The 21,645-nt window shown below is 44.6% G+C and overlaps 1 protein-coding gene across 1 annotated transcript in view; it reads left to right on the top strand.

The window, feature by feature from the left end:
• Positions 1-21,645, top strand: part of LOC147703646 (polyserase-2-like) — a 1,078,318-nt gene that overhangs the window by 839,745 nt on the left and 216,928 nt on the right. The gene's annotated exons all lie outside the window — the stretch shown is intronic.

The raw sequence follows: 21,645 nt of genomic DNA, 5'->3' as shown, positions 1-21,645 counted from the left end.
CTGTGAGGAAAGGTATGCAAGAAATATCCCAAAAGGGGGAGCAGAATAGCTTCCTTACTTTCCAGTTGCTTCGCCAACTGTCTGTCTTTTGATACCCTCAAATTCTACATATTCAGCATTTTAAGGCAGCCTCACAGAACAGGCTGCCAGGCTGACATACAATGCAGCATGCACATACACTTCACAACAGTGCCCAAGAGGACACTTGAAGAGGAAGTACCATTGTGAGCAGCAGTATTTTGGATTTTACAAAGTTGGTGTTGCAAGTGGGGGGAATACATGGCCCTCTGCGGGGGCTCAGGCAAAAATAAGCAGGCCACCAAGCACTCCTGTGGTTTCTGAAAGTGAAGATCTAGCGCCTAGAGTGCCTGAATTGTTTGGCCCCACCTTTTAACATTAGATTTTCATTCTTATTCAACTGTCTAGGTCAGATAGGCTCTGTAGAATGTTCCATGCAACTCGACCTATATGCGAAAAATTATTTCTTCCTGCCCAGCATGGACTTTACCAGTGGTGCAAGAGGAACATCAGATTCCTCTTTTTTTAGTGGATTTCCTTCTGTACCCATAGACAGTGTTTAATTTATTAAAAAAAGAAGTGCAGTTGCCCTTCAGTTTTCCCAGAAGCCTGTCACTTCCAAGTAACCACGGCACAGCTGAATGCTAGAGTTGTGCAATAGCAAGGCTACCTAGTCTTGATTTCGCCTCATGCCTCTTTCTAACTCCACTCTATGAGCCATATTATCAAGAAAGGGCGATACATTATCGCCGCTTTTATCGGCAGGAAACTGCCGCTAAAACGGCGATAATGGGCTTGATAATATGCCCTTGTGAATTCCCATAGAAGCCCAGGTTAACACCAGAACCTGGGCTTCTATGGGAATTCACAAGGGCATATTATCAAGCCTATTATCGCCGCTTTAGTGGCAGTTTCCTGCCGATAAAAGCGGCGATAATGTATCGCCCTTTCTTGATAATATGGCCCCAGATTTCTTGTGTTTTTGTTTCACTCTTACAGGTTCTTTTTATCCCTGCTTTCTACCTTTGTCACTGTTTTTATTTCGCTCTCTTTGTTCTTCTGTCTACATTTTCTGCTTTCTCTCTCTTGCTGTTTGTTTAAAATCTGATGATGAGAAATTAACCCCAAACCCTAAAAATGAGTGCTGATGTCCACCACCTTCAGTCATTTGCACAAATTGACCACTGCCTATGCACACGCGCCCAAGCCAGCGAAGAAGTGGCCCTTGCCCAGCCACTTTCCCAAAGGGAGAACTGGAGAAATCGACCCATGGATCGGAACGACGTATGCCATCTTCGCCCTAGGGGACCTATTCTGTCCAGAAGTAAGCTCAGGATTAACTCAGCACCGAAGGTCTAACCTTTTTTGTATGTACGGAAGTAAGCAGTCAACATGATTTTCCCTGGCATTGTAGACATAGAGGTCTAGACGTGAGGGGAAGAAACCCATATCTTGCAGGCCATCCACATATGTTTCTAACTTTGATTCGTAACTCTAGTCTACTAACTCACCATGCAATTATTGTATAATAATAATAAATTGCAAATATGCGGTCATATCTTCAAATGTTTGGGAGACAAAAGAAACAAGTGCCGCGGCCTATTCACACATCATGCATTAAACGTTTGCTCCCCACATTCTTTCCATGAGCTTTGGCTCCACTACTCCGGGATTAATGTTTCTCCTGTTGCAAGCACGTTCTGTACGCGGCTACAATTCGTCAGAGACTGGATCGCTGACACAATATCGTGGTAAACAATATCGGTGGCAAAACATTGGGGCATATTATCAAGGACCGCTGTTAAAATTATCGCCGTTTTATCGGCAGGAAACTGCCGATAAAACGGCGATAATGGGCTTGATAATACGCCCTTTTTCATTCCCATAGAAGCCCATGTTCTCACCAGAACATGGGCTTCTATGGGAATTAACAAGGGCGTATTATCAAGCCCATTATCGCCGTTTTATCGGCAGTTTCATGCCGATAAAACGGCGATAATTTTAACACCGGTCCTTGATAATATGCCCCATTGTGTCAAAAATATCATTTACCAACATTGTGCTCCTAAACTTATAACGGTAAGTACAAAAATATAGGAAAAAAAACAATTGACACTAATATCGTCTAAAAATAGACAAAACCTAAACATCTTTTAATATAAATAGTTTAAAGTAATAAATGTTAAATATTTTAATATATAAACTTAATGTAATGTAAATTTAAATGTTTCCACTAATATTTAACACTATGTGCATGTAATTATCACCTTGGCTGGTCAGGATATTCCTCTGCTGTGCTGGGTCATAATGATAATGGGTGTGGTCATGACGAGCTCAGCTCGTCATGAGCACACGAGCACTGTGCCTCATGACTAACTGAGCTCGTCATGAGCACCGAAGGGGTTATATAAACACACAATCATGTATATATATGTTTATATATATACATATATATAATGTAACATAATAAAACTGCAACCCCCTGGGGCTTTAAAAAAATAAATAATAGAAAACCTGTGTGGGGAGTCTTAGGACCCCCACACGCCCCGGGGACCGACACCTCCCCGGGCCTCTCAATATTCAAATTGGGGGGTCCGTGACGGACCCTCCAGCCCCAGGGACCACCACCTCCCGGGGCTTTATAAATTGTGGAGAGGGGGGCCGCGCGGCCCCCTTCCTGTAGCATTGTTGTGGCCCTGGGGACCGCCACCCCTCAGGGCCGGCTCCTGCAGTGTCCCTGGGTGCCCAACCCCGGGACACTGCTGTTTGCTATGGCAGGGTGGGAGCCTCGCGGCTCCCGCCCTGCCATAGCAAACTGGTTTGGTATTTGGAAGAGAGAGCAGGGAACCTGCTCTCTCTTTCAAATACCAAAGACGATTTCCACATGGGGAGCTGCAGCTTCGCAGCTCCCCATGTGGAAAAGCAATGCCGGCTCCCGCACGAGGTGGGGAGCTGGCGGGACCATGGGGGAATTGGGGACCCCCATGACCCCCAACGGAGGGGGTCAGCCCCAGGGGATGGGGTCCCCAGGGCTATTAGGGGCCCGGGAGGGGGGCCATGTGGACCCCTTCCTCAAATTTAAAATAAATAAATAAATAAACAAAGGCCGGCCCGGGGGATGGAGTCCCCGGGGCCATAAATGGTCTAAGGAGGGTGGCAAAGCAGCCACCCTCCTAACATTAAAAGAAAAAAAACAGCTCCACTTCTTAAAACAAAAAAAGACCGGCATTGTGCCCTGGCACGTTTGCAGAGAGGGAACAAATTCCCCTTAAATACTAGGGGTCCCTGGGGGCCAACTAGCCCACCAGGAACCTCCAGTATGCGCCAGGGGGCAGCGTTGCAGAGAGGTGTTTGGAGGCCACGCCCCTTTTTACACCTCTCTGCAATGCAGCTCTGTAGCGCTTAATGGAGGTAGCTGGTGGGCTAGTTGCGCCCTAGGGACCTTCAGGATTCAAGGGGAGTTAATCCCCCAACTTAAAACGTGCCATGGGGCGCGTTTGCACAGTGGTGAAGGGATGTAATATGTGACTTCATCAGCAGAGGATTGCGGGCGCGCGAGCTATAGTTAGCTGAACTAACTATAACGGGAGAATTCCAATGGTTTTGTACGGGTGAAATGTCCAGCTAACTATAACACCCGTGAAACCTATGTTTTTCCAGTAAATATATATATCCACACACATGCACACACATACTCTTTAAAACCACAAAAATATAAAAACAACTGAATAAGAAAAATGTATGAATCAATGTAGACAACCACTACCTAGGAATACAGGCATCCCATTCACTCAAAGACTTATTTATTGAAAATCTTGCATGCGCACCACCCTACGATCCTAAATGACGTTTTGGCGAATGCCAAGACTATCGGTGGCGAGGAGTGCCGCCATCTTAATAGTGGTTGTCCTCGATCTCCTTGTTTATTATTTTGCTAATCTTCTCCTATATATCCCAAACCCATTCTTTTACTCCTTTGGGAAACTCATGTGGGAATTTATTTGGAGTAATTACTGATGCAAAGTAGCGCTGTCTAAACTTTACTTGCCCATAGACCAAGGAGGACTCAGAAGTGCCAAACCTCAAATAATACTACCTTGCTTCCCAACTCCAGTGGGTGGCTAAATGGTTGACAGGTCTGCAGTTAGCTGATATCGCTGTGACGCAACCTGCCTCGGCCCTACCCTCTATTTATTTCTTCAGTTGAGCCACCCATGCACTAGGATGGCATCGCCTGACTCACTGCTTCTACAGGTGGCCTATTGCTGCAGTCTCCGATGCCTTTACCTAACACGGTCACTGACTCCCTGTGTGCTGGCAATAGCCCTGTTTGGTACACCTAGGGGACACAACAGCACATCATCAACAGAACTTACCGTCTGGCATGCAGCTGGTATTCACACCATGGAGGACCTTTACTGTGATGGTGCCCTCATTTCATATGAGTCCCTGATGGAGGACGACGGCTTACCTCCGGGTGATTTCCTCTTATATAACTTTCTCCTTGTGATACTAGGGTGCACATGTGGCAACATAAAAAACAAACCTCTGACACACCTCAACATACAATATCTCCATATCATGGGACTGGGCCTAGGAATACGGGTACATCACCTCATTCACTGGTTTGTGGACTTACTACAAATCCACACTGCGCAGCAGCTCGCACATTTGCACTGCCATTGGGATGGAGGTTTAGCTTGCCCCTGCACAGACAGGGAGTAGGCTGCCTTACTGTAGGGCCCAGGTAATATTCTGCACAAAACCCATTTTAGGTACAACTAATTCTATGTAATACAAAGGTCCTGCCTCACCCACGCCAAAATAAATAGCTATTTCTACCACACTGATGCAGCCTGCCCCCATTGTGACATGGTCAATGCAGACTTGCTTCACATGTTGTGGGCCAGACCATCACTCCACAATTATTGGTGAGGAGTCACGTCCCACTTGTCCGCATGCATAGGGCGATCTGCTCTGCACACGTGGGAAACATGCATTTGAGCCTCTTCTGAAAGGACACAAAACTGAGGGGCATATGTACAAGCCACTATCGCCAGGGGAACATCACTTTTTGTGACGTTCCCGTGGCGATAGGGGCCTTGCCTTATGTACAAGGTAGCCTTAAGCCACTTAACGTGGCTTAACGCTGCCTTGTACATAAGGCACCCTTTCACGCTATGTTTAGCATGAAAGGGGCGTGCAGTGGGTGTTGTGGTGGGCGTTCCATCGCAACACCTATCGTATTTGACCCTGCCCCCTAAGTCCAAGGGTGGCGTACATAGGAGGCAGTCCCAAAATTAAGACCAGGAAAATCCCGGTCTTGAATTGGCGAAACAAGGAGAAACACATTATTTCTCTTCGTTTTTGCTTTTTCCATGTGTGCTGGCGTGTGCAGCACACATGGAAAGAGCAAAATGCCATGCTTTGTTTATGTGCAGGAAGATGACCCTTCCTGTACATAAACAAACCTTTTTAAAAAATGCCATTTTGTAACTTTCATGTGTGTTGCATGAAGCAGCACACATGAAAGTTACAAAGTGCATTTTAGGATGTTTTATATGCAGGAAGCGACACCTTCCTACACATAACCAATCCTCCCCTGCACACAGACATCCTTCCACTCTGGTGCAAGGGTGCCTGTGTTGGCGCTAAGTTGTTAAACTTAGCGCCATCGCAGGAGGAGAAGCAGGGTTGCACCACATTCTTGTAAATATGGTACAGCCTTGCGTTTCCAAAGTGGCGGAGCGTGTTGTTAAGCCCAGGAGGCCAATGACACGCTCCGCAACTTCATTTTACATATCCCCCTGAGGGTAATATTAAAATAATTATTTATTACCTAATTAACTTCCCACCTTATACCTCAACAAACCTAGCAACCCACACCTAAAACAAATCTAAAGTAAATAAGTATAGCATAATTTGGAAAAATTATAATCAATTACATAATCAATTAACAATAAATAATGAAACGTTTATTATTTATTACTTTATGAACGTCCCACTCTATACCCCTATCAACCCAGTACCCCACACCTAAAATAAAACTAAAATATATAAGTATTATACAATTTACTTAATTAATATTCAATTCAAAATGAATTCAAAATGAATACGTAATTGTTAATTATTACTTAACTCCCTTCCTAAACCCATACAATCCTAGCCTCCCGCACATAAAATATAACCACAATATGTAAGTGTTACACAATTTACATAATTAGTAATCAGTTAAATAATTACTTCTAAATTAATAATTGATGTTTAATGAATTATTACTTACTACAAACCTGCCGACCTGCACCTTAAATAGAAATAAAATAAACCAGTATTACATAATTTACATAGTTAATATAAATCAGATAATTGAATAATGTTAATTAATAATTGCTTAATTAACTTCTCTCCCTATCCCCCTATAAACCCAAGAACCCACCGCAACACTATGAATTACTATTACCAATTAAAGAACAATTTCTGAATCACCTAAAATTACAATCTATATTTAAAAGCTCTCCACACAACGTCTTCCAAAGTTATTTTTGATGAAAACAAGAATGTGTTTGTTGAAATCTATGCACCAAGGTGTGGCCACCGCAGATTGCGCCCATCTGTGACAAACTGGGTGAAAATGCAAGTATCAGTCGAATATTGTGATCGCCAAGATACACTCCACTGCTAACGTAATTGAGCCTGTGAAAATCCACAGTTTTCCCACGTTGAATACTCTCCAGCGGGCTCTGAGAGAAAGGTGGTTGACTTCCATGGGGAGTGCACCCTAGAGGGCTTCGCCAAGTTCCTGGAAAGTGGAGGACAGGACTGGGCGGCGTAAGATGATGATGACTTGGAAGAAGGAGATGAGCCTGATCTAGAGGATGAAGAGGATGAGAAGCACATTCGTGAAGATGAGCTGTAAGAAGGGACTTGAAACCTGCAAGTGAGAAGTTGGCCTGATATATAATGTTCACTATTCTAGTGAACACTTTGTATCAGTCCAAACAACCCTTATTGATGATTGGTTGTAAGTCAACCTTATAGACCAGCTATCCTAGTAGCATGGATACAAGCAGTCTAAGGCTAAAGAATCGAGAGGGCGTGTTAAGCCAGCTGTTATACCACACAGGTACCCCTTGAATACCCAGTGAAAGGACACCACACAAGTGTTATGAAAATAAACAGTGTATTTATTAAAATCACAACAGCCCTGTACTCTTTATGAGGACAGGGTACTAAGCACAAAACAAAACTCTTACGAAAATACTTAAGTTAGCACAGTATATACAAATGCCCGAGGGGCACGGAAAACCATATACTCTGAAAGTGGAATGCGAAATTACTAGCAGGTAAGTACAGTACTAATAGGCTTTGGAATCGCTAGGTCTTGACTATAGAATCTTCAGATTACTTCTAGGAGGCCTAGGGGACTCGGGTGCAGAGTGTGCACTCTCACGCGGGATGCGGGACAAAGTCTATGGTAGCTAGATTTCAGAAAGTTAGTGTTCTCTGGCGAACCCGAACTGGTAGGAGGAAAACGAAAGTGGATCCTGACCCTTGGATAGTGAGGCTATGCTGGGGCACCGAAATGCCGAAGTTACCTAGCCCAGGGACTGCAGCTGCATATGTCTCAAAAGACGTCGGGAATCCTCGTTGACGGACCAGGAGCCTGGAAGAAAGATGCTGGCAGGCGACCAGTGAAGAGAGTTCGAAGTGATCCAAGCCTGGATCTTGAAGATGGATGACACCTGAAAGCAGAGGGGACCAAGTTCGTGACTACTAGCCAGTAGTCAGGTGGCACCAGGAGGGCACCGGATGGTAGTCACCTCGACTAGGTGAGTGGGTGACGCTGTGCTCTGCAGATCTCACGGACCAGGAGGCGTTGTCGGCGACCAGGATGGAGGAGCGAGCTGACCCACGATGGATGTAGCTGTCGGCGTCGCTGGACTCAGGATTGGGCAACAAAGCCTTGGCAAATTCAAGCCCACGCGGTGGACTCAAAATGGCGTCTGGAGTGGACCAGGAGGGTCCGGGGTGCCTCTCTTGAAGAAGGAAGCAAGGGCCAGTCTGGAGCAACCAGACCAGCAGCAGTGATGTTGTCGGGCGTCGTTAAGAAGGCCACAAGCCAGCCAGCTAGTAGCCAAACAACGCGGTGAGCAGCAAAAAGCAGAAGGGCCCCACGCAGATCGTGGAGATGCTGGAGGGCTGATCTTCGGTGCTGGAGCTGCTCAGGGTTGGGGCTTCTCGGACCCCAAAGCACTCACCAGTGGAAGACTCGGTGGGCTTGTTGCAAAGAAGTCGTGCAGTCTTGGCGATCGTTGGTCCCTCGAGGTCTTGTCGCACTCACAGTTCTCAGCTTTGCTGTAGAGGTGAGTAGAGGTCAGAGGTGCCAGGGAAGCCGGGTCTCATCGAGCTGTGTCGTCGGATTCCGGAGGAAGGACTTGCAGCAGACCGCAGTGTTCTTAGGATGGTGCCCGCTTGATGCAGGGTGACTACTCCTTAGCCACAAGGGAGAATCTTGAAGAAGAAATCTTGATGTCCTTTCGCAGAAAGTCGTGTCTTGATTCCAAAGATGATCTAATTTGAACAGGGGGCCCGCTCCTATCTTTATACTAAAAAAGGGGGCTGACCCGGTGACTAGGTCCTGCCTATGGGTGGGACTAGGAGGGGGGTGGTTACACCCCTCTCCCATGCCGGACTTTCCCCAGGCCAGGGGCTGGTGTGCCCCTGGAACTGGTTCTGACCGGCCTATGCGTAGTGAGCACCGGGGTGCCACTCAGCAGTCACCTTCCTGTAAAGCCCTGCCTACCCAGGATACACAAAACCCTGTCTGGGACGGTGCTAGCACCGCCCTCGACAGGAAACCCTTTGTCCAGGCTCCCCTCGCTGGAAGGACTCCCAGCTGCAGGGGGTCAGACTCGTGTCTGTGGTGGCAGCATCCATTTTGTGGAGCTGAGGCTTCAGTTAACTTTAACCGGGGTTCACAGTTACGTACATGTCGTGTCCCTCTAGAAGGGTGGAATGCTAACCCCGTCGCCAGAATTGGCGAGGGGTTAGTATTCCAATTCGTATGACACCTTACTCGACATGTTTTGATAAAGCAATACCAAAGATAGCATTTAACCGTGAGGATTATAATGCACTTAAGAGTATATGGTATGCGATATCATGGAACAGCTATTAGGACTTGGTTCCGCAAGCTGCAGACAGGCTCAGATCATGCCAGAGCACCATCTCACACGATTCCAAGCACTCTGCCCTCAGGATTGTTAAGGCCTGCCATAGGAGTGACTGATAGGAATCTGTGTGTCCATTTTTAGGGTTAGATATAGGTATACTATATCTACAGCAAAGGGTGATTACACGACTTTGCCCCAGCTGTCATGCAGCCAGTTGTGTCAAATTTAGGAGGCCAGCCAGGGGTGGCATAATACATGCTTCAGCCCCTGGTAGGCCCTGGGTACACCTATGCCCTGAGTTACAGGGTCTGATAAGGTGGCCCAGTACCAATTGGAAATGTACCTAAGGTACATGGAATCCATTTTACAGAGAGAGCAGTAGGCCTGGGGTCCTGATTGGCAGGGTCCCAGGTCGACTATGTCAAAAACCAGCTAAAACACAGGGCAAAAAGTTGGGGGCAACCATAGTCAGGAGGTACCTTCCTACACTGCATACCTCCAATACAAAACCCAGACGACACTACTGTGGCAAAGTACAAGAGAGTGCATCTAGGTCTGGGACAAGGTGGCTGAATCCAGGGATTTACTCAATTTCACCCAAACCTCTCTGGACAGTTGAACGTTTTCTGCTCATCGTGTGGGAGACCGGATCTTTGGCAACTTGGGAACAATTTAAAAATGTGCTTTTTATTTTCACTAGTGTTTTTTTGTTACTTTTTTTGCTGATTCCCTTTAGCTGTTGCATGGTTCAGTGCTCATGTCTCACTTAACGCATTCAGGCTCCTGGGGTTCCGCCCTAGGGTATTTCAGTTTTTTCCAGCTGTGTAACTTTAGTAATCAGGGGGCCCGTGGACGCAGGCTATTTGAGCAGCGGTGCTGCTGCTTGTTGTTTTTTTTCTACTGGGTTAGTGATCTGCCTGCTGTTAAATTCCTGGAACCCACCTGAGTGTGAGATCTGATTGTGCCATTGGCTCGTGCTCACTTAAGCTAGTGGTACTTGGTCCCTTTAGCAGGATTGGTAAGGGCATATTTTGAAGTGCTCTAGCATATTGCTGGCGATGAGAAGGTGTTGTGGCTGGCATCCTATGGTATTATGGGTCCTGCTCAGTGGAGGTGGACATGTCCTGTCTGTTCACACACATGCATCAGAAGACTTCTCTCCCCTCCCCCAACCCCAAGGCAGGTGGACTGTCCCACTACCTGGCATTTTTTTATTAGCATTTCTGTGTGGACCTCTGTTTGGAACGATTAGGAGTGTACTTAGACAAAGCAGTATATTGCCACGTGGCCAGGCATGGGGGGGGGGGGGGGGGGGGGGGGGTAGGGAGGAAAAGACCAAGAGGTATGAGACCTGTTTTGAAAGCATTCCACCATTTGTTGGAAGAGGGCTCTCCACACAGTTTGTTGAGCATTGGAGTTATGGCAACAACAGCTCTGGCTACCGAAATAAGTTTGGACTGCAGGCCATTTAGCTAATGGAATTAGTTTTGAAAATACCTAACACGAGGCTAAACTTTTACATTGGATAGAGGAGAGCTTAGTCCATAACTCCATAATTGCCTGAAGAGGCACTTTTTTATTGCTGTTATCAATAGCTAGACGATGCCATCTCCGTAAGATATTTCTAATCCTTATAGATGGTTGTACAAAGGTGTTCTCCTAATGCCAGTTGTTCACTGTGTTCTTAAAGGTTCGTTTTTCTTTTTTTGCAGATTTATATAGCGCAAATTCGACCCCAAGGTATTGGAGTGCTTTAAATGAGCACCAGTTACGTTACACAAGGTCATATTCATTTTTTGGATAGGTACGGGAGATTAAGGGGCAGATTTACAATAACTGGCACATCCCTGCATATTAGCAGGGATGCGCCAGTTATTTTGCGTGACTCAAAAAACCCCTTGCCCCATCATGGATGCGCCGCATTTACAATGTGGCGCACTGTGGCGCAAGGATAGACAGAAGCGTGACACATCTGTCGGCCTAAGGGTGACGCAGTGCTGGAGTTGTGTCGCAAGTGTGACGCAACTCCAGCACTGCTCAGGGGTGCCCTATTCCTAATATGCTGTGTCACTCCTTATGCCTGCTTCAAGCAGGCGTAAGGATTTGACACAACAGGGACATAAAAGTGATTCAGTGAAATCTTGCAGGTTTCACTGCGTCAGTTTTACGGGGCTTCCTTGCGACGGAACGCCCACGCTGCATACATTATACCTGACGCAGGTATAATGCAGCACAGGGCTTTACAACGTGACGCATCTCACTAGATGCGTCGCGTTGTAAATATGCTGCATAGCGGCGCAGTGTTTACTCTGCCACTGCGTCACAAAAGTAACGCAATGGCGACGTAAACGTGTCGAAAGGGGCTTGTAAATCTGCCCCTTTATGATTCGCCCAGAATCACAGGATGTGGAGCCGACCCCGAGGCTTGAACATTGGTTTCCCAGCTCCAAGGTTGGCAGTCTAGCCGTGAGACCACATCCTCTCCCCACATCCTCTTCCCATGGGCCAGTGTGAGGTCGCTAAATGATCCCCCTATCTGCGTGCTCACATGCATGTCCCTGATAGCACCAAATATGGGCTAGAAACTAAATGCTGGTCTGGAATACGTCTAATACCCACCCCAGATTGTACAAAGCAAGCAGCACACAAAGCGGCCACCTGGTGTAGGCTTCATTGCGCTTATTTGTTATGGATACTGCAATATGCACATGAAAGATAACACTTGGCTTCAGGCACGTTGTCTTTCACAAACTTTCTAGTGACCTCTAGATTTCTTTTTCTAATGTGATTGCTGTGCAGCAAGACATGGCTGATACCAGAAAATGACTATGTACTACCAGACCACCTATGCACTGTTGCTACCTAACCTTTTTTCTATTGTTTAACCATTTGCTCATCTTTGCACAAAATGACTTGTTTTATTTATTACTCCTTTGTCTTTTTATCCCATTTGTGTGTAAAGCTCTCTGATATCCGTAAGGATCTTGTTCGAGCTCTATAAAACTTTCAAAATAAAAATAAATAAATAAATTATACCTACACAGAGCTGTCACTGGCACCATGAGAACGACTGATGTATCGCAAAGAGACCGAACTGTAATGTGCCCCTCAACCCAAGACCTTTTTCACAATGGCCGCAGGATCCTCCACATTGGGAGTGATCTTTATAATATTCCTGTGGTGACAGGTGGTGGTAAGGGGCAGGGCTGGAATGGCCATAGTGGGCAGCAGGCTTTTTCCCTGGTGGGCTGGAGGGGTGCGGGCCAGTTTTGTGCCCTGTGGGGGCCGGCTTTGCAGCAGTGCTGCAATATCAGCTCCCTGTACCAAGAGCGAGAGTGGTGCTTCTCACTAGCAACCCTCCCCCCTACCCGTTCCCGAGGTCAGTCGAGCAGCAATCTGCCAGGGCTGGTTGCTATTCCCAGTCCAGCCGTGGTAAGGGGCCCAGTGAAACACCACATATTTTATTAGATTGATCTGACTGTAATCATATACATATTTATGGTCCGAAAGAAGAGCAAAGAAACACCACTTGGACATTTTATGCCATCTCCAGGTCACATTTTTGTAATGAAACGCAGCAGTAAATATTTTATGTCTTAATGCGATGCAGCTATTTGCAACCACTTTATAAAATATGTGTCCTTATGGACCAGGGGCCCTATTACAGATAGTGCCATGGGGGTTCAACAGGCATGTTCACCTGCTTTTTGTGCCCCCGGGGCACTATGGAATTACAAAAGAGACTGCACACACTTGTGCAGCCTCTTCCATGATACTGAGAGATCTAGCAAACGTGTAGCTTAAGTGCAATCTTCAGAGGGCGTTTCCTGATTTGCATGGGGGGTGGCCCCATGCAAAAGAGGAAATCACTTAGACCCTAAGCCTGCGCTCTATTATGGACATGGGCACAGAGGCAAACTTCCCCTTAGGAGGCGCATTGACAGATAAGCCATCTGGAGGGGTCACAGGGGGTCTTACGGACACCCCAGACATCCCCCTGCAGGGGGTGCAGTCATTCTGTGTACCTACCTGCAGGGGGATCTCTCTAACTACTTTAAAGTGCAGGCGGGTTGCTGCCTCCTCAATGAAGCAGCAGCTCCATGTTTCACTGAATGTGCTGCCCCAAGAGTAGCACGGGTTTGCAGCTGTCCCCGAGGGCAGCACATTCATCATAATAGGGCACATTTTCCTATTTGCAACTGGTGTACCTGTTTAAAGTTTCAGGTTCAGAGTTTTCAACCACAAAAATGCTTTTACCAAACCACTAAGGATCAAATGTACAAAGGGATTTTGCATTCGCAAATGCTCTGATTCGGAAAATCAGAGCTTTTGCAACCACAAAATGACCTTTTGGTATGTACAAAACCCAAATTGCGATTCAGTAACATGTTGTAGAATCACAATTTGAGTTTGTGTCTACACACCGAAATGCTATTTTGAAGAGACGTGTTTAAGGCATCTCCTCCTAACTGCAATTTGTAAGGGTGCCGCTCATAGGAGAGGACTTTGTTGGGCGTTTCTTAGCCTTTCTGTGCCACTGTGGAGGACTGCAAGGTCCAGGAGCCCAGGGATTGTGAACACCTGTGCCCGCCCACCCACAACCACTACATTACTCCTCGCGGCCCCCGCTTCGCGGGAGCCGCTTGTAGGAGAGGACGTTGTTGGGCGTTTCTTTGCCTTTCTGTGCCGCTGTTGAGGACTACAAGGTCCAGGAGCCCGGGGAAAGTGAACACCTGTGCCCGCCCGCCCACAACCGCTACATTACTCCTCACGGCCCCCGTTTCATAGGAGCCGCTCGTAGGAGAGGACTTTGTTGGGTTTTTCCTTGCCTTTCTGTGCTGCTGGTGAGGACTACAAGGTCCAGGAGCCCGGGGATAGTGAACACCTGGGCCCGCCCGCCCACAACCGCTACATTACTCCTCACGGCCCCCGTTTCACTGGAGCCGCTCATTGGAGAGGACTTTGTTGGGCGTTTCTTTGCCTTTCTGTGCCGCTGTTGAAGACTACAAGGTCCAGGAGCCCGGGGATTGTGAACACCTGTGCCCGCCCGCCCACAACAGCTACATAACTCCTCGCGGTACCCGCTTTGCGGGATGCGCGCGGGCGCATGCCAGGCGGGCCCGTTTGAGCCCGTTGGAGACCGGTGGAGGCCGGGCTGGGCTCCCCCTCTAATGTTTGTAACGTAAGGTTAGTCACCAGCAATCCCACCTTTATTACGAATTGACATTTTCCACCTGATTTTAAATATAGTAATCACTTTTTTCGTAATGCCTAGTCGCGAGGGAAATAGTAGGAAGGTGGCTACAGGTGGACATGTAGCTGGAACATTGGATCAGTTTATTACGAGGGCGGCCTCGGTGTTGGCCCACGAAATTGCTCTGACTGAGCGTCGAGTCTCCCAGGAACTTGAATTTGCCAAACGATCATCGATGGGTGACTTGATTACGGCAAGGATCCCAGAGAGAGTAAATCGTAGGGGCACAGTCCGTGAAGCCCCACGTTTAAGTAGTGACTCTCTCTTGGAAGAGGACGTGCGTGCCCCCACTGAGGGGGAGCTTGACCAGCTAAGTAGAACTGTGTGTAAGAATATTCAAGCTTCCTCTATTGATGTACAGGCATCCATCAGTGTACCAGTGGGGATATCCCCGGAAGTTTTGCGTAATCAATCTGCACAGAACATGGGTGCAATTCTAAAGAGGAAGCGAGGAGGGGGTACATTGAGGGGTAAAACCCCCAAAATCCCAAAACTGAATAAGCATGAGACTTATACAGTGTTAACCATCCAAGCCCAGGCTCACTAGATGAGAACACACCCTCTCTTGTTCCTCTTGTGGGCCCTTCATTGCCAACAGACGATGGACTTTTGTTAAAGATTGGTGGCCTTATTACTTCTTGTTTACAACCCCTACTTGATAGGCTTCAGCGATTGAGGGGAGGTTGGTGAAGTTTTAACATTTGGTAACAACCAACCTAAATGGTTTTCAGAAGAATCCCACAGTAAATAGCCTGGATAAGAACATGACCATTGAGGGATCTAGGGTTCCGAGTGGTACCAATTTGCCTTCTCATACCGATTCCATAGAACCAAAGGAAGGTATAATATGTGGGAATATTGTATCAAGTGCTACCACTAACAATGACAGAATACCTATGGAAACTCGAGATACTACTAGGAGTGGGAGAGAACAAACTCTGTCTTTGGAATTGGGCCAGGAAATAAGGCCACAGGGGGCCCCTAAGGATCTTGACAATCATGTAAACACTGGGGTTAAAGAAGAGCAAAATTGCACCGGGTTTTGTGCCTGTTGTACTCGAGAGAGAAAACTGGAAGCTAATGACTAAACTCACACTATAGTTGTGTTGACATATTCTGATATTTTATTACTTTTTATATCATCTTTTTTTATAAAGTGTATTTTTTTGTCTTATTATAAAATAGTACATACAAAAAAAACAATAATTATAACATGATATATGTGCAAAATAACAGACAGTTCGAATGATTTATAAAATACAGAAGTGCATTCCCATTTCAACGCGTTTCGGCGTGAGCCTTCTTCAGGAAGTCTGTATTCATGTACTCTTATAATGACTAAGAAACAAAAGATATATGTCATTAGCATAATAGAACGTTTTCAATCTTCACATGATTTAAATTACATTTCATTTGATAATTTGTTCAATATGAATCAATCTCTCCTATCACCTGGTGACAGTAGCCAGTCTAAGCCAAAGAAATTAATTTATGTACATTTAAAATTAAAACATGATAATACATTTTATTCCTATATACAATGCCGAATTCAATCTCACACCAAAGCATTTAATAAACTATACATTATCTCACGACAAAGTTTATAATAATCTATACAATATATACATATTTACACTCAGTTAATGTGCCTGGCTGACAGATGGTAGAGGGCACATAAACCATCCATTGATGCCTATAAATGAAACCAATAACCAATTCATATTTGACTTAAAGAACAAATGTGACTAAAAAGTCACTGGGGAGAGGGAGTTGAAAATGACCGTCAGTTAGCTCAGTCATGACTTCTTGGATGATCTGAATTGAAGGAGAAGTAAACTCTATATGGAGGCACTTGGTAACCTATCTGAAGGCACAGCTCCCTCATGAAGGGAGATATCACTGCGAAAGTGGATCATCTAGATATATAAATTACTCGTAAAGGGCCAGATATACGAGAACGTAGCGATATAAACTATAACAATACCTTGTAATGAGTAGACAAAATAGAGAACTGGAATCCGTGATTCTATCAGTAATGGAAGTCACCCAACTGTAGTGTAGAAAGCCTTATGGGTAATCTGACAAGTAAGAATGACATAACAAATATAAGGGTACAGTTAGTCTCGATCTATACTCGCTGTGTATCCAATGTATCTACAGTAACATTGATAATGTACCTGATAATGGCCTATCTTGTTCTAGTAGGTGAACTGAACACATGTGGCGGACAATAGTGGATAAAAAGCTGTGACGGCGCCCAATCGGAATTGCTAAAGAAACAAAAAGGGCACAAAGAAACAAACATGGTATACCAATCCATCTTATGTGTCTGAAGTCTAATCACCACCCACTGAAAAGGCAATGCTCCTCCTACCTTAATAAGACGATGTGTTCTAACCGAACATGGGGTTCTGGTATAGTTGAAACAAGCTACGATTTGTCATAATTACAGAAAGTGCTCCATCTGCAGAAAATAATATACATAGCCATTTGAAGCACGCTGAATATAATAGTGTATTGAAAGGTAAGTACAGTGTGTTAAACTCACGTATGCCCTATTGATACCAGTAAACGGAGACCTGACCGCTAAAACATTAACAGAATGACTGCGGCAAAAAATAGAGGAAACCGAACCAATTACCCTAATATGCGAAAATTACACTGGCAATCACGGAAACTTGGGGATAAAGGGCCAGCGTTGCAAGGGGGTAAGTGTTACCGTCTCTAACACGGCGGAAAAGATAAAAAAGCCATTTAAACTGCGCTGGATCTAAGTACGACCTCTCTTGCCACAATAAAAACGAACCACTTACCCTAATATATGAAAATTACAGTAGCAATCACGGTAACTTGGCGATAAAGGGCCAGCGTTGCAAGGGGGTAAGTGTTACCGTCTCTAACACGGCGGAAAAGACAAAAAAAGCCATTTAAACTACGCTGGATCTATGCGCGTCCTCTCTTGCCACTAAAACCAAAGAGTGGTCCGTGTGGGGCACGGTTAAGTCCGAACAAGCGTGATTACTTACTGGGAAACAGATGGCTGAATGTATGGCGTGGGCGGCTGTCTTCAAGTCCGTCGTACACTGTGGCTGCTGGAATTAGCCATTTTAAAGTATAGAGACAAGGCGCGAAAGTCGACAGATATCGCAATAGTATCGATAAACAAAGGCCGCAATGTGTACTAAGTAGTTCTCCAAGATGTGGTAAATATGGGCGCCATCTTAAAAAGGGTTGAAACTAACTGTGGGTATACAAAGCTAGTAAGAAAAGGAAGGTACTTACTTATATAAGACTATGGATGTACACCATGTGAATGTTTGAACTCCTAATAATTAACACAGACCCGAAAAATTATCAAGTCGGCTTGAATTTAAAATACTATATAGGGCATATTATCAAGGGGGTTTATCTCCGCTTTTTTTGGCTTTAAAAGCCAAGAAAGCGGAGATAAAATTATCTCCCTATTACCTAGCTGTCGCTAACACCAGTTAGCGACAGCTAGTAGGAGATAGCGACCATCTTGGGCCCCACTTTGCATGTCAGTGATATTTATCACTAATGACATGCAAAGTGGGCGTGCCAAGATGTTAGCGACTGGAAACAGTCGCTAACATCGCTATCTCCAAAAGCTAACACCTGCCCTGAGCAGTTTTTAGCCATGTTATCTAATGGGAGGTGGATAACATGGCTAAGAGCATTAGCTCGCTAATGCATGAATATCGCTGACTTTTCAGCGATATTCATGCATTGCAGCTCGGCAATAATTTTTTCACGCTAACCAAGCAATAGCGATAATTATCGCTATTGCTTGGTAATATGCCCCTATATTATTTAAAAGTCTTATAATTAATAAAGAGATCGTGGGCGCTATCGTATAGAATAAATCTCCTTACTGAAAACGGTATAAATGAAATCCATCTATAGATAATAAAGAGATCGTGAGAGCTGTCATATAAATAAATCTCCTTAGTGAAAACAATATAAATGAAACCCATCTATAGATAACCAATCCCATATATAGGGGCATTCTATAAAGCTTGGCAAGTCACCGAAATTGACATATGTCCAAATCTTACAATATCATATTTGAGTAAGAAAAGACTCGTCTATGATTGTTTATGAAAACTAGGTAGATGGGGGCAGAATAAACTAACTATAAAGTACGACAGGTGTAGATGTTCGAACTGTCTCTAATGGTGATACACGATGAATTTACTGCTGTACCAGATGAAAAAACTCCTCCACTGATTCTACCACTTAAGAAGGGAAAAGTCCTAACAGAATAGGTCATGTCAGTTGAGTACAAGGCTGACAGGAAATAGTAATGAGGAACAAAGTGCTAAATGGAACATAAACAGCAACAATTATGACGGGGTCGTAATGGTGCCTCATATATTTACTGGAAAAAAAAGTCATGGTAATGGACTACCAAAGCGGAAATCCCTTTAATAAAAAACTATAATTAGTCAATATGTATTGGAAGTATCATCTATCGGCACAATTCAGTCACAGTACATTAAAAAACAATGTTCCAAGAAATGTTAGATTATATCTAATCTAATCAGTTACCATGTTTGAAATTTATGTAATAGCCTGTTCCCATGGTATTTCTGCGTTTAATCCTGTTACTGCTGTCCCCAACAAAAAGATCCAGTAAACCTCACGTAATTTCCTGATCTTGCCTTGATCTGAACCTATCTTCGGGTGTATCCTCTCCAGGATATACCAGGACATTTGGTCGGGTCCATGGTTCTGCTCTAAATAATGCGAGACCATGGGAGCTGTTAGTTTATGTGTCCTGATTGCAGACCGATGTTCTGTCAATCTGACGTTCAAAGCCCGACCTGTTTGTCCCACGTAGCCTTTTTGACAGGGACAAATAATTAAGTATATTACGTTGGAGCTTTTACAATTGTTAAGTTCTGAGGGTTTAATGAGTTGTTTATTGAATAACATAGTAGGTCCCTGCAGTACTGTGGCACATGATTTACAATTAGAGCAGCTAAAGGTGCATGTAACTGGTAATGTGTTAGTCAATGATTGTTGCCCACTTGAGGTTCTTTTTACCATACGAGAACATACTATATGATCTTTTAAAGATTTGTTCCTTTTATATGCGAACATAGGTTTGGGTAACTGATTCTCCTTAGGTATGTTCACATTTAATATGGGCCAATGGGCACAAACAGTTTGTCGAATTTGTTTGTTGAGAACTGAGTGTTTAGTAATAAACACTAGATTGGGAGTTGTTTTCTCTTTACTGGGTGCCAACAATTGTTGTCGGTCATAAAAGCGAGCCCGCTTATATGAATCACGAATTATTTTTTTGGGATATCCTCTAGACAAAAATTTAGAATTCATCATAAGAGATTTGTCATCATAGTCTGATAAATTTGTACAGTTACGTCGTAACCGAAGAAATTCACCAAATGGGACACTGTTTTTCTGTATAGTCGGGTGGTAACTGTCGTAATGAAGTAATGTGTTTCTCGCCGTCGGCTTAACGAATAAGTCCACGACAAGTGCCCCATCTTGATGTTTAATCACGACATCTAAATATTCTACTTGTGTCCTGTCTGTATGGTGGACCAGGGTCAGCGGACTCGATAATTCTCTCGCCTCGGTGCTCACTCTGATCAGCGATCACACTCGGCAACTCTGGGCATTAGCTTGCCTCATCTTCACTAACGGCCCCACCAGACCGCCGGGGATGCCTGGTCTCACCCTGGAGATACCCATTAAGGGACCATCTCTCAGGGAAGCCAGGAAGGGTTTCGCAGCGGTCGAAGCGCCTTGGGACCCTACGGGTAAGTAGTGCGCTATATAAATGCCTATACATATACATACATGGTGAGTGAACCTAATGTTGTTATCGCACAGATTTATCCATTGGAGGAATTGCTCCAAATTATCTTCATTGTCGATCCAAATGAAAAAAACATCATCTATGTATCGCGAACAATTGGTCACGGATTCATAGAATGGTGTAATTTCATTGAAGATAAACTTATTTTCAAAGAGAGACATGTAAATGTTAGCAATGGTTGGAGCGCATTAAGCACCCATGCTAACTCCTTGCTGTTGCTTGAACAGATTGCCATTACATTCGAAGATGTTATCCATGAGAACAATCTTTAGACATTCTAAAACAAACACGGTTGGACACATGATGTTATATTTTTGCAAGAACCAGTGGGTTGCTTCCAATGTTCCCATGATGGGAATATTACTGTATAGTGCTTCTATATCCATAGTGACTAACAGTTGGGAGGTGTTGCAAAATTGTACATGTTCTACTTGGTTGATGATATGTCTGGTGTCCTGTACATATCCCGGGATACGGGAGATGTGAGGGCATAGAATAGCGTCTACATATTTCGCCAAGCCGATGGTGGTCACTATGGGCCTTAAAGGCGGGTCAAGACTGTTTTTATGGACCTTCCGAATTCCATAAATGCTTGCTAATTTAGGATCAGTTACATTTAGGTATTCCCATTCTTTTTTTACATATTTCTCCATCCCTTAGAGCTTTGTCTGTAAGTCTTTTAATTTTATTCTTCGTCTGAGTTGTAGGATCTCTGGTTATTGGTGCATAAAAGTGAGTATCGCTTAACATGTCTTCCATTTCGGAAACGTAACTAGAGGTATCATAAACTACAATCCCACCTCCCTTATCACACGCTTTAACTGTGAGATTCTTATCTTCTTTGATGTTTTTTAATGCTTTGTATTCTGCTACCGTAAGGTTGAAAGGTGTTTTGGGAGTGTAGTTGGTAATATTCATTAATTTGTCATAGATGATTTGTTCAAAGATGGCAACCTGGGGAGGTAATTGGTCTATGGTAGGCGTAAAAGTCGATTTAGTTCGTAACCCTGACCGATTTGACACCTCCAATGTATCTTCTTGTCCTAAGAAAAAAAGTTTAAGCCTAATCTTCCTTAAGAAGGACTGCAAGTCTCTGAATGGATCTAAATTTTTGTCTAGAGGATATCCCCAAAAAATAATTTGTGATTCATATAAGCGGGCTCGCTTTTATGACCGACAACAATTGTTGGCACCCAGTAAAGAGAAAACAACTCCCCATCTAGTGTTTATTACTAAACACTCAGTTCTCAACGAACGAATTCGACAAACTGTTTGTGCCCATTGGCCCATATTAAATGTGAACATACCAAAGGAGAATCAGTTACCCAAACCTA

This window comes from Lissotriton vulgaris, chromosome 7, assembly GCF_964263255.1.
Source record: "Lissotriton vulgaris chromosome 7, aLisVul1.2, whole genome shotgun sequence".
NCBI classification, from domain to species: Eukaryota; Metazoa; Chordata; class Amphibia; order Caudata; family Salamandridae; genus Lissotriton; species Lissotriton vulgaris.
Note: the sequence above shows the minus strand (reverse complement) of the source record. Positions and strands in the feature narration are given on the sequence as shown.